The 14,846-nt window shown below is 41.4% G+C and overlaps 1 protein-coding gene across 2 annotated transcripts in view; it reads right to left on the reverse strand.

Annotated features, from left to right (window-relative positions):
• The window catches only part of LOC100535035 (uncharacterized), a 304,770-nt gene that overhangs the window by 90,650 nt on the left and 199,274 nt on the right, over positions 1–14,846 (reverse strand). The gene's annotated exons all lie outside the window — the stretch shown is intronic.

A 14,846-nucleotide genomic window follows, 5' to 3' on the forward strand; every position in this document is an offset into this window, starting at 1 on the left:
GGAATTCTGTCACTTGCTGTTAGCAATACAGTATGAGTTCTAAAAGATAAACAAAACAACAAACATACAAAAACTTAATAAATACAGAAATAAATAAAAGTATGTGAATAGATTATAGACAATTATAAAAATCAACCATTACACCATGTAGGGTCCAGCCAGTTAGTCCAATGACGGTATCCAATGGTGGATGAAGGTTCACTGCATGTTCGGTCTTTCCAGTGCACAATGTTGATTTATGTTAAACTTAACTCATATCTGACTCCAATTTTAGTATGACATGGTTTAGAATATTAATATGTTTATCCTCGTTTTATCTGACTCCAATTATAAAACATTGAGAAGGTTATTTTGTTTCCTTTCACATTATTTTAGATTATGATTGAATATTCTTTTGATTTGTTATTATACCTTATTCTCATTTACTCAGATTCCGATAGCATCTCGAGTCTTGCACCGGCCGGGTATACAATCTCTTAATACAAGCTTGTCAGTCTTGGTCATTAAACAGAGGCGATTAACCACTCTCCTAAAAAGGCAGAACACTACTTACTCAATTTAGGAGATTTTTATGTGGTCCCCATGGATCTGTTATCTACTTAATCAAGACAAAGTATTTTAATAATAATCGCGCAGGATTATACGTTTGTAGATGAAGGCCTAAATATCCACATTTAAAGTAGTTTCAACAATATTTTGTTGTTCTAAATAGTTGGCCTTTTACAGTCCAAGTATACATGAAATAATGCCAATTTGTTAGTCGGATCTCTAACAACATTGAATAGCGTGCCACGCTGCTCCGTCTAACATGTTTTAGTCTGTTACTAACCTGTACAGTGGCTTGTAGTGCTATGGACAACAACATTTATCAGTGATAATAACACGAACTCTGTTTGAATCATTCAAAACATAACAATTTATTAGTCAGGTAAATGTATTATGCCAATTCAATCAGTCAATTCATAAACGATCAATACAAAACATCAAATTATCAAAGATAACTCCAAGATGAAAAAGATGCATTCCTAACTTTGAAATATACATAACATGGAGCTAGCCATGTTATGGGCTGATCTGGTTAGGCAGAATCGCCCTGAGTTTTTCTTAGACCTTACCTTAAATAATCCAAGAATTCCCTCAAGGAAGGGGGTGTGAACAAAAGGCATTCACACTTAGTGGCACACCCCTCTCAGTGGTTCAAAAGATGCCTGAAGTTATATATTTATTGTTCTGATTATATCTATTTCTGAGAGAATGAGACCATTGTACCAATCGCACTGAGACATTTCAAATGATATCAAACATGATAGTTAAAGTCAGTTTGGTTAGTCTAAAACATTCAAACATTGAAATGACCATATGCGTGAGTTGGGGGGATGAAGCTGAGTCTCAGCATAGTCAGATGCAAATGCAGCAGGAACTGGTTTTTCACGCATTCCCCCCTGGTGGGTTGTGGAGTCCATTGGCCCTGTCTTCAGCTCGTGTTTTGAATTGTCAAAGATATCAGAATATTTGTAATATTTCAATTCTTACAGATAACCCCCATTTGATCCCGTGGGTCAGATATAAATGTGTCCATGGGGTCACTATGTATCCTTGTTGAGGTCGTTCAGGGGCAATTCAAGACAGTCTCTGCAGCATTTTTCAGTTGTAAGTCGTGTTCAGCAGGTAACTAAACAGGTCCAGGCTCGTTTTCACCTCTTTTGATGAGCCTGACCCGAATGCACTGCTCATTCAGTCCATACAGGCCTTCATAGCTTCCACTGTGTCCTTCCCCTGACAAAAGTGTCCACGTCGTGTGGGCTTCTCATAGTCTGCTTCTTCTGATGAATCTGGTCACCTCCAGATATGCAGACATCGGCATGTGGGGGTCTGCAGTGTGTATACACTGCCTTCTCCCGGACACCTAAACAGCAACTTGATGGCTCAGCGATTGAACAGTTATGAACTTGTGTCATTCTGCATTGGAGAAAGTCATGAGGTTAAGCATAAAATATATGATCAAAACATAAAAGTCAGCAAGTGCGAGTCGTACAACTGGTCTCAGGTCTCTTTCAATCTGTTTAAATGGTCCAATCAAAAACAGATAAGTCTTTGTCAACACTGAGATGGGGTATAATGATAGGGAGAATATTAAATATTCTTGGTTTGGATTACTCAAGGTAAAGCTATCAAAAGGGCAGTGCAACTTATTAAAACAGTATTACAGGCAGTATGCATCATAAAACATATCATCATGACAATACATTCAAATAAATGACATTCATTTTCAAAATGAAAAAACGTGAAGATATTTGTCATACATGATAGTAATCACATTATTTAACCATAATTATGAAGGTATATCTATAATAAGGTGTGTGTTTGTGTGTGTATGTTGTGTGGTGTGTGTGTGTGTGTGTGTGTGTGTGTGTGTGTGTGTTTGTGTTTGTGTGTGTGTGGGGGGGCTTGAACACAATTGATGGTATTTGTCAAATTTAAATGTCCTAGTGATTATAAGAAGTGTCCTCACTTCGGTTTAATTTTAATCACTTTAGCACTTATACCTGTTATTGGTGATAGATTGGAAAACCAGGGGCCCTCTGGTTTGTCAACCATCCTCACAACAGTCAGTGTATCTATCCTTAAATTTATTGGCAAGTTCGCCTCTATTGAAGTTTTATACCATCAATTTGTTGTCAAAGCCATGCAAATGTGTAATTTCTTTTCAGCTGACAGAGGGTGTCAGAGGGTGTTTGTTGTCTCGTCTGTCATCAGATTAATTATTCTGTTCTATGTGTGTGAGGCTAATGTGTTTTGTTTGTATAAACATGGACAAACGATCTTAATTAAGGAGATTTGACTCCTGGGTCTTTGAAGACTAAGGTGTTATCTATGTGCCTGGGTTTACCTGTGGCTATGTGTCAGTGTAATGCTCCGAACAATGGTAATCAACTTTTATAATTGTGTTGCAAAATTTTGGTCCTGTCTTAGTGTTGTGATGAGTCAGAAGGCATTGAATCCATTTGCAAGCTTTATTAAGAGCACACATACAAACAAACACAAAGGGGCAATCCAGGAGACAGAACGTGGGACAGGCAAAAGTTCAAAGGCAGGCAGATATCTTACTGGTCAGAATAACAGGCTGGAGATCAGGGGCAGGCAGATGTCTTTCGTAATCGTAGAACAAGCACAGGGTCAGAAACACAGATCAGTCCGAAGCAGGGAGTATGGAACGCTCAGAAATGACAGCCAGGCAAATCAAGACTTCGCAACGAACCGGAGCGTGAGTGTGGTATATATACACGAGAGCTGATGAGTTGCACCTGGACCGTAATCAGTGCCAGGTAGCAGGGCTTATGGGATTTTGAGTCCGTGAGTCGAATCAGAATTCTGGCGATGGTTCCCTCTGGTGGTGCACAAGAGGGTTGGCATCGCCCTCATTTACAACAGAACCCCCCTCCTGCGAGCGGCTCCTGAAGCGAGAAGGCACCTGACGCCGGGGTCTACCGCGCTGTCGGGGGGCTGGTTTCTCTGGGAACCTTTGATGAAACTCTTCCGTGAGAGTTGGGTCTAGAATATCTCTAGCATTCACCCAGGACCGTTCCTCTGGACCGTACCCTTCCCAGTCCACCAGATATTGGAGGGCGCCACCCCGACGTCGAGAGTCCAGCACTTCTCGAACGAGGTAAGCTTCCTTGCCCTCGATCATGACAGGTGGAGGGGTCCTGGTTTCCGATTCCTCCTCAACCGCCTCCTCTCGTGGACCACCAGCGGGTTTGAGTAATGACATGTGGAAAGTAGGAGAAATACGATAATGATTAGGCAAGGCTAAGCGAAAAGATACTGGAGTAATCTGGCGTACAATTTTGAATGGCCCTACATACCTGGGACTGAGTTTGCGGCAGGGCAATCTCAGACGAAGGTCTCGTGTCGACAACCACACCCACTGCCCCGGTTGATACGTGGGTCCCTGGCGTCGGTGACGGTTCGCCTGAATCTCTCTCCTCCTGACTGCCCTCATGAGATGTCTGTGAGCCTGGTTCCAGACATCCTCACTCCGCTGCAGCCAATCCGTGACAGCAGGTAACTCAGTGGGTTCTCCGGACCATGGAAACAGGGGTGGTTGGTAGCCAAGAATACATTTGAATGGCGTAATACCCGTGGCTGGCTTTATTAATGAATTTTGTGCATATTCTGCCCACATCAGATAGCGACTCCAGTCGTGCTGTTGCTGATGACAGTAGGAACGTAGAAATCGAATGACTTCTTGATTCATACGTTCAGTTTGGCCGTTGGATTGAGGATGGTACCCTGAGGTGAGACTAACATTAATATTTAGATTTTTACAGAGAGCGGACCATACCCGGGAAGTGAATTGGGATCCCTTGTCTGAGACGATATCATCAGGTAAGCCAAACATTCGAAATACATGATTGCACAGGGCTTCTGCGGTTTCAAAGGCAGAGGGCAATTTGGGCAACGGTATTAGGCGACAAGCCTTGGAGAAACGATCAACCACCGTGAGAATGACTGTGTTGTTCTGGGAGACAGGGAGATCCGTAATGAAGTCCACCGCTATATGGGACCAGGGCCGTTGCGGAACCGGTAGCGGTTGTAACAGGCCAGCAGGGGTTTGGTGAGATGCCTTCGTGCTTTGGCAAATTTTACATTTCTGAACATAATTAATTACATCCTTCGTGAGGGACGGCCACCAGAAACGGGCTTTGACTAACTCCAAAGTTGCAGTGATGCCTGGATGCCCCGAACTGGGAGTGTCATGAATATGGGTCAGTAATCTGGTACGTATGTTATTGGGTACAAAAATCAGGTGATTCGGACAGTCTACTGGAGGGTTGTTTTCTCGGTTGGCCTCTTGGATCTCGGTAAGTATGTCCCACTGTACTGGAGCCACTAGTAAGTTCGTAGGAATAATGGTTTCATCACTAATTGGGGTTTTATCCTCTGATAGCCTGGATAGTGCATCTGCCTTACTGTTTTTACTCCCTGGTCTATAGGTGACAATGAAGTCGAATCTGGTGAAGAACAAAGCCCAACGAGCTTGTCTGGGATTTAGACGTTTGGCTGAGCGAAGATATTCCAGATTCTTGTGGTCAGTTAATATGGTGAATTGCTGACTAGCCCCCTCCAGCCAGTGTCTCCATTCTTCCAGGGCTAATTTCATTGCCAGTAATTCGCGATTTCCCACATCATAGTTTCGTTCTGCGCTGGTCAATTTACGGGAGAAGAAGGCACATGGATACATTTTGGATGGTTGACCCTGACGTTGAGATAACACAGCACCGACTCCTGTGTTGGATGCATCCACTTCCACAATGAAAGGTAGGTCTGGGTTGGGATGACGGAGAATAGGAGCTGTGGTGAATTGAGTCTTCAGATCGCTAAATGCTTGGCGTGCTTCAGAGGACCAGGATAGTTTGTGGGAATTTCGTTTGGTCATGGCTGTTAATGGTGCGGCTATTGAACTAAAGCCTCTGATAAACCGTCTATAGAAGTTGGCAAAACCTAGAAATCGCTGCAACTCCTTGAGATTCTGGGGTAACGGCCATCGTTGAACTGCCTGTACCTTCGTATCATCCATGGTAATCCCTTCTGCACTGATGACGTATCCCAAAAAGGCGATCTGTGTCTGGTGAAATTCACACTTCTCTGATTTGGCGTACAGACGATGTTGAATCATGCGTTGCAACACCATACGTACATGTTCAACATGTTCCTTCATCGTGTTTGAATATATGAGGATGTCGTCGATGTAAATGATGACCCAGCGATCCAGCATATCCCGAAAGATATCGTTCATAAAAGATTGGAACACGGATGGACAGTTTGACAGGCCGAAGGGCATTACCGTGTACTCATAGTGCCCCCTAGTGGTGGAAAACGCGGTCTTCCACTCGTCACCAGCACGGATTCTGACAAGGTTATATGCACTGCGAAGATCAAGCTTGGTATAATATCTAGCCTTTCTTAATTGTTCCAGGGCAGGAGGTACGAGGGGTAATGGATAGCGGAATTTTACGGTGATTTCATTGAGCCCTCGGTAATCAATACAGGGACGTAAACTGCCATCTTTCTTCTTTACAAAGAAGAATCCAGCTGAAGCAGGAGATGTAGAAGGTCGGATGAAACCCTTGGCCAATTCCTCGTCGATATATTCAGACATTGTCTTGTGCTCAGGTTGTGACAGAGGGAATATTCGACCCGTTGGAGGATTTGAACCTGGAATTAACTCAATAGCACAATCACTTGGTCGATGTGGGGGAAGTTGAGTAGCTTTTTGTTTGCTAAAAGCTTCATGTAAGTCATGATACTCAATGGGGATTAGTTCATCAACGAGTTCAGGTAACACATTGGTGGTTCGTAATGGAATTTTGTGAATGGGCTGGATGCACTGTTTCATGCATGACTCACTCCACTGCAATATCTGTCCGTCCCTCCAGGAGATATGAGGATCATGTCGCCTTAACCAGGGCAGTCCCAACACCAGTGGATGATTAACTGAATCAATAATGTAGAATTGCATTTCTTCAATGTGTAGAACACCAACTTGTAACTGTAGCTTATTCGTAATCATACGGATGCGTCCTTCACCCACAGGACGACCGTCTAGTGCTTCCACTGCAAGACAGGAATCATATGAGCTGAGAGATAGTTCGTGACATAAAGCAAATTTCTTAGATATAAAGTTTCCGGCAGATCCAGAGTCGACAAGAGCCGTAGTATTAATCATTCTTTTATTAAATTTAATAATCACAGGAATCAGTACACTAAAAAGTGCAGGAACATGGGAAGGACTCACCGATTGAACTGGTGTCTGAGGTCGTACGCTGCAGGTGGATTTCCTGTGCCCTGATTGACCGCAGTACAGGCATAGATGATTTTGCAATCGATGCATTCTTTCTTCATGGGTGAGACGGGTGAAACCCAGTTGCATGGGTTCATCAGGGGGCGTGTCACTTGAAATATGGAGCTGTGTGCGAGGATTTCTACGGCTGCGAATCAGATGATCAAGACGGATGGTAAGTTCAATGAGTTCGTTCAATTTCTTTCCTTCGTCACGGCAAGCCAATTCAGATTGTAGATTGGTATTCAGACCCCGTCTGAATAGTGTCTTCAGTGTATCCTCAACCCAGTTAGTTTGAGCGGCGAGAGTGCGAAATGACAGGGCGTATTCTGCAGCTGTGTTACGCCCCTGTGTAAGAGAAAGTAACTGCTCACCGGGGCTTCTCCCATCTGCTGGGTGCTCGAACACTTCCCGAAATTGCTTGAGAAAAGTTTCAAATGTGGGATAGTTACATTCCTCCTCCTTCCATATCGCTGTAGCCCATTCCAGCGCTTTCCCCGTTAACAGGTTGCATACAAAAGCCACCCGACTAGAATCAGTGGGATATAATGCAGGTTGTTGGTTAACAAATAGTTTGCATTGCAATAAGAAGCCTTTGCAGCGAGAAGGTGACCCATCAAACTTTTCAGGAAAAGCTAATCGGGGACTTACGGTAGCCGGAGCATTGGAGACATGCGTTGGTTGAGAAGCTGTCATGGTAGCAGGCGGGGTAACTGCAGGATTCGGATGACGGAGTTGCTGCATAGCTCTCACCAGTTCCTCCGTGAGAGAAGTTAGATGGGTGAGTTGTTGATGATGGGTGGCTAACTGAGTGGCTTGAGCGGAAAGTTCAGTCGAGACTTGTGCTAAAGCTGCTGGATTCTGTAGTGGCGAAGTCTTCTGTTGTGATGAGTCAGAAGGCATTGAATCCATTTGCAAGCTTTATTAAGAGCACACATACAAACAAACACAAAGGGACAATCCAGGAGACAGAACGTGGGACAGGCAAAAGTTCAAAGGCAGGCAGATATCTTACTGGTCAGAATAACAGGCTGGAGATCAGGGGCAGGCAGATGTCTTTCGTAATCGTAGAACAAGCACAGGGTCAGAAACACAGATCAGTCCGAAGCAGGGAGTATGGAACGCTCAGAAATGACAGCCAGGCAAATCAAGACTTCGCAACGAACCGGAGCGTGAGTGTGGTATATATACACGAGAGCTGATGAGTTGCACCTGGACCGTAATCAGTGCCAGGTAGCAGGGCTTATGGGATTTTGAGTCCGTGAGTCGAATCAGAATTCTGGCGATGGTTCCCTCTGGTGGTGCACAAGAGGGTTGGCATCGCCCTCATTTACAACACTTAGCAGGGAGCCAGCATAAGAATGTGAACATGAGGTGTGTTCCGGCTCAAATTGATTCCATATAATATCTTTTACGGAGCATGTTAAGGTGCAATGTTCAAAGCTGGATCCTGTAAAAAATGCATTTTCATGGTTAATTTAATTATCACACTCTATACTCCTGTTTGTAGTTCAAACTGCAGCTATACAGGGGATAGCAGAGTTTTCTACTTTTGGAGATCAAAGAAACAAATATCATGAATTTCAACATAGTTAATTCCATTTTCATACAGGACATGTGGTTTAACATGTGTATAGTATAAAAACAAATTTAAAAATGCCACCAGGATTCGTGACAATAGAGTCTGTTGCTATTGGTCTTTGCAGGAACAATGCAGTAAAGTTCTTTATCGCCTCTAGGTAACCAGGGTTTTAGTCCCATTGCTATTAAGCAATTTGGGAAGATTTTAACTATGAGATCTTTCATGTCTCTGTTTAATTTAACATATAATAATTTACATCTTAGTTGAAGTAAGATGTTTTGTGAAATCACATAGCCTCCTAGAATGCTGAATCCATTGATAAGATCAGCTGTGGATAATTGTTATTCTGATGACTGATCAAAGACTTTTTCAGAAGACTCACTGCAGGAGGTGAGGGATTTGCCTCACAGGGGTTCTTGCTTTGAGATGCAAGATGGGAGACTTTTGGCCTCAGGTTATGGCCTAACCTTCTGTCGCCCTCATTTGTATTTGTTTGGTGTGGACCGGATCTGGAGTGTTCTTTGTTATTCGTCCGCCTAAGGTGAGAACAAAAGCAGAGAAGAACCATAGTTATTTTAGAATTTTCATCAGTTTCAAATTCAATCATGTTGAATTAATGTTAATGCATCATCTTGCAATATTAATTCTGGAAGCCACATGATGTTGCTGGTCAGATCTGAATTGCTGTTGTTGATTTCAGCATATTGTGAGTGTGTAACACCTGTTTACACAGTCTGCTGTATTCTGAGCATTATCTCCCAGTTCCGCTGGGGACATTTTTCTGAACCAATCAATGATTTTTCACTAATTTTAGTTCACAATCTAATGGGCCGATACCCATAGTTCATTTTTGCTCTCATTAACAGTCAGATCTGTTGGCAGAAATCATTTCACCCTTTTGGTGTTCTCTGCTTAACGGTTGTCATTTTATGGTGTGACTCACAGATTCTTAGATCTTTTGACCCATAAAAACTTTGGTAACTCTGAATGTTATCATATCCATCCCTCTTTCATTATTTTTCTGGTGAGTTTAACTCTCTGATCAAATTTTAATTGTAGGTGGTGTTTTTTCAGCGAGGATTATATTGGTTTACAATCAGTTATGCTATAGTAGTTCTGTCAGTGTTTTCATTAAGCATAAAGAAAGCAAACCTCCTCAAGGTGAATGTTTCATCCTTGGTCTTTAGTGCCATGATTGGCGATTATAATATAATGTACATTATTGTTTATTCTTAATGTAATTATATTATATTAAAATAGTATGTATTAAATATAATTATATCTGGTCTCTGGAGAGTGTTTTAGAACACAGTGCATTTTAGCTTAATGCTTTTATCTTGTGATCAGGGCTGTGTTTGCCTGTAGGCTGCATGGAGAACAAAGGGTCAGCAAAGGCTTATGGCCAAATGGAAGAATGTAATTGTTTTATGCAATTACAGCAAACACATTCTGAGCATCTTATTAGCACTGAGGTGAGATTTCTCTGCTCTCTGTCAGGCCATTTGAATATGAAAAGGTTTGAGCAATCAGGAGGTCTAAGGGCTTATTTAAAGCTAAAATCTTTTATATTTAGTCTGTTTCGAGATTAAATTAAAGTATAGTGGATATTTTAGTTGATCAGCATCATATTTGAATTTATCCCCATTAAATTTAAATGGCAAATTTCTGATTTGTAAAAGCAGAGTTTTCATTAGAGCTTATTTGTCTTTTTTTGCAATCAAATCATTCTGTTCTGCTCACCTTTATTTTTCACATGCAAATGCCTTTAAACAGACTGTTGTTATTAATCCAATTTAAAAGTTTACAATTGTTTTTAAATCTTAAACCATTTTTTCCTGTTTTCCTTTTTTCCATTTTTCTCTTTTTTATAAAACAGTAGATTTAAAAACAATGGATATTTTTGATTCAAACTTTTAGGATCTAATTTTCCACTGAGTTCCAGAATATAATTTGGATGATGTTATTCCAATTTAAGCTTCAACTCTTGCTGCCTAGCAGACAAAGAGATATTTCAGAGCAAGGGATGGCGTTTTTCTATACTGCTGTTATCATGTCCCTGATAATCAAAGTGGTTTTGTCTAATTCTCAACCCCACCGGATAACGCATTCCGGTCTAACATTTTTGAGCATTTCCGACTCATTCTATCAATGTGTTTATATAGGGTGCGTCCAGCTTTCCCTCAACATTTCTAATAGGCAAAGAAGAATTGACTTACCACAGCAGCTGAAGATAGAATAGAAGATCCAAACCTCTTGCTTGGTATAAATCCATTTTGTGCTGGAAAGACGTAACTCGCCTGAGTTGGGAGATCACGAAGATGGGTCACCATTTTGTAGGGTCCACCCAGTTGGCCCAATGCCGGTGTCCACTGGTGGATGAAGGTTCACTGCATGTTCGGTCTTTCCAGTGCACAATGTTGATTTATATTAAACTTAACTTATATCTGACTCCAATTTTAGTATGAGGTGGTTTAGAATATTAATATATTTATCCTCGTTTTATCTGACTCTAATTATAAAACATTAAGAAGATTATATCAATATGTAATTTAGATAAATATTTGAACCGTTTGTCTTCACTAGTAACTATTACATCCGTTCATTCGGGTGCTCATGTCGCTCAGAGAAATCGCCTCGGCCGAAGGCGTCCCTCACGGTCACACTCCGGTCAGTCTTGAATATTAAACAGAGGTAAATTGACTAATACTTTAGATGGCCGCTACCAGCGCGCTCGTTCTAAAATACTTTAGTTAGTCCCGCTTAGATGTACACCTTTGAGTTAAGACAATCATCATTTCTAATTAGAGGTTAGGGCATTAATATAAATGTACCCGACTACTGGACTCTATAGTAACTTTGGTTTTCACCAAGCCCATGGTTTCCCATATGAACTTAATTTAGAATAATATTACCTTCAAACAAAGGTCGGGTACCCAATCTAGGTTAGTCGTGCAACACCTTGTTGACCTAGACGGAAGTTATCGCCCTTTCCACCTAAGTACACATGAATCAATATCAAGAGTCAGCCGGATCGCTAAAACACAATTAGTGTGCCAATGCTCCATCTCAATTGGATTTTAGTCCGTCTACTGACCTGACGCAAGACGTGCGGAAACAAGGATACAGCGTAATCTACTTGAATTAATAATTACAGAGTGAGCAAAATATGGTCAAACATTACAATTTATTAGTCAGGTAAATGTATTATGCCAATTCAATCAGTCAATTCATAAATGATCAATACAAAACATCAAATTATCAAAGATAAATCCAAGATGAAAAAGATGCATTCCTGACTTTGAAATATACATAACATGGGGCAGACCCCATGTTATGGGCTGATCTGGTTAGGCAGAATCGCCCTGAGCTTTTCTTAGATCTTACCTTAAATAATCCAAGAATTCCCTCAAGGAAGGGGGTGTGAATAACAAAGAAGGCATTCACACTTAGTGTTAAAGTCACACCCCTCACAGTGGTTCAAAAGATGCCTGAAGTTATATATTTATTGTTCTGATTATGTCTATTTCTGAGAGAATGAGACCATTGTACCAATCGCACTGAGACATTTCAAATGATATCAAACATGATGGTTAAAGTCAGTTTGGTTAATTTAAAACATTCAAACATTGAAATGACCATATGCGTGAGTTGGGGGGATGAAGCTGAGTCTCAGCATAGTCAGATGCAAATGCAGCAGGAACTGGTTTTTCCCGCATTCCTCCCTGGTGGGTTGTGAAGTCACCAGTCTCTGTTTTCAGCTCATGTTTTGAATTGTCAAAGATATCAGAATATTTGCAATATTTCAATTCTTACATGTGCTTATATGCTCAGTTAATTGGCGATGCAGCACACCTGCGCAGGCTTACGCTGCCAATTCATTGCTTTCATTGGCCCGTTCAATACTCTTTCAGACGAGTAGCTTCTGAACCGAATCTCTCATACGTGAATTTAGAACATCAAATCCACTTATAGTGCTGAAGTTCCCCCCGAAGGGGAACTAAAGCGTATGGAATTAGAGATGAGTGGAAAAAGTGTAGTCTCTAATGAATTTGATGTTGGTCGAAATCGGAGTATGGTTCCTCCTTTTTGTGAAAAGGATTTTGAGAAATATTTTTGTCATTTTGAGAGAGTCGCAGCTTCTTTAAAGTGGCTGGAAAACTTTTGGTCGCTGCTATTGCAGTGTGTGTTAACCGGTAAAGCACAAGAAGCATACGCTTCGTTGTCTATTGAAGAAACGGCTGACTATAAGCTGGTGAAAGCTGCTATATTGAGAGCATTATTAGTTAGTTCCGGAGGCATATCGACAGCGTTTTCGGCATTATGCAAAGCTTTCAAATCAGTCTTATGTCGAGTTTGCGCGAGAGAAAGAGATGTTGTTTGATCGGTGGTGCACATCTCAAAAAGCGAGAGTAAAGAACAAGTGAGACAACTTATTCTTTTGGAGGAGTTTAAAATTGTGTACCATTTGCTCTTTCTACTTACCTTAATGATCAGAAAAATGATACCCTCCACAAAGCTGCCACTTTGGCAGATGACTTTTTTTTAACGCACAAAATCACTTTTAAAGAGAAACCGCGAGAGAAAGTTTTTGCTGAAGCACCTGTTTCACCACCTCGTAAATCACTCCGTATTAGGTCCACTGTTTCGACTGATGAAAGGGCTTGTTTTTATTGCAAAAATTCTAGTCATTTAATTGCAAGCTGTCCAGTGTTGAGGAAGAAAGGGAAAGCGAAACATGTTGGGTTAATATCTGTTGACTCTAGTTCAAATTTTAACTGTACGTCCGAGTCCGATTTTAATCCCACTAAAGTTGGATATGCGCCTTTCTTGCACTATGGAACTGTGTCCATTTCCAGCATGAGTAAGCCTGTGCCTGTACGCATTTTGCGGGATACTGGAGCAAGTCTTTCCATAATTTTGGAAGGAGTTTTGCCATTATCAGAGGAAACTGCCACTGGTAGCGCGGTATTAGTGTGCGGTTTTGAGATGGGAGTTGCTGATGTTCCGTTGCATAAAATCACTCTACAGTCTGAATTAGTGAGCAGTGACGTGATTGTCGGTGTTCGTGCTTCTCTTCCTATTGCTGGTGTAACATTCATTCTAGGCAATGATTTAGCGGGAGGTAGTGTATGGAGCGATATTAACATGTCACCTAAAGTTGTTCCTGTACCACTCGTTGGTACTGATGACTGTGCGCTTAAGTATCCGGATGTATTTGCTGCATGCGTGCTTACTCGATCTATGACTAAATCCGCTGAGACTTCTGATAGCGCTGAATTATGTGACACATTCATTGTAAATTCTGACACAACTGATTTGTTCTCTGTCCCTTTACAGGAAAAAGCAGATCTGTTTTCTGTGAGTGCTGAGAAGGATGCTATAGACTGTGCTGATTTGTCTTTGTGTCCCGAGAAGTTAATTGACAAAGAAAAAATCTGACTCCACTCTTACCTCGCTTTTCGAATTAGTTCGACCAGAGCAGGAGAATACGTGTGCGCCTCAGATGTACTTTCTTAGAAACGGCATTCTGATGAGAAAGTGGGTATCTCCAAAATCTTCTGAAGACTGGAATGTAGTTAACCAAATCGTAATTCCAGTAGATTACCGAGACATGATTTTAGATTGTGCACACAATGGTTCAGCTGGTCACTTGGGTATTTTAAAAACCTACAATCGGATTTTGCGAAACTTTTATTGGCCTGGATTAAAGCGTGATGTTGCACGATTTTGTAAGACTTGTCACGTTTGTCAAGTTGTTGGAAAACCCAACCAAACTATCAAACCTGCACCACTTTATCCAATTCCAATGGTTTCTGAGCCTTTTGAACACATTTTAATCGACTGTGTAGGACCACTTCCAAGTTCAAAATCTGGCTTTAAGTATCTTTTAACGATTATGTGCGCGACTACACGTTTCCCAGAGGCAATTCCTTTACGTTCTGTAAACACTAGAGCGATCAAAAGTCACGCTTTTTACGCTCTTTGGTTTTGCCAAAAATTCTCCAGAGTGATCAAGGAACGAATTTTACATCTCGATCGTTTTCTCAAGTACTTAAACGACTTGGTATAAAACATAACGTCTCCACTGCGTATCATCCAGAAAGTCAAGGTGCTTTAGAGAGGTTTCATCAGACTTTAAAGTCTATGTTGCGTACGTACTGTTTTAAGCTTGAGGGAGATTGGGAGGAAGGACTTCCGTGGTTGCTTTTCGCTTCACGAGAGGTGATTCAAGAATCACTGGGCTTTAGCCCTGCAGAGCTCGTGTTTGGCTACAATTTGCGCGGTCCTTTGGCTGTATTGAAAGAGAGGTGGCTCTCTGATTCAAAAAGCACCACTGTACCGGAGTATTTTTCACAATTTCGTACACGTCTATACAGAGTTCGTGAATTGGCAAAGCAAAACCTTAAAAAATCACAAGAA

Source organism: Danio rerio, chromosome 4 (genome assembly GCF_052040795.2).
Source record: "Danio rerio strain M-AB ecotype USA chromosome 4, GRCz13ab, whole genome shotgun sequence".
Taxonomy (NCBI): Eukaryota; Metazoa; Chordata; class Actinopteri; order Cypriniformes; family Danionidae; genus Danio; species Danio rerio.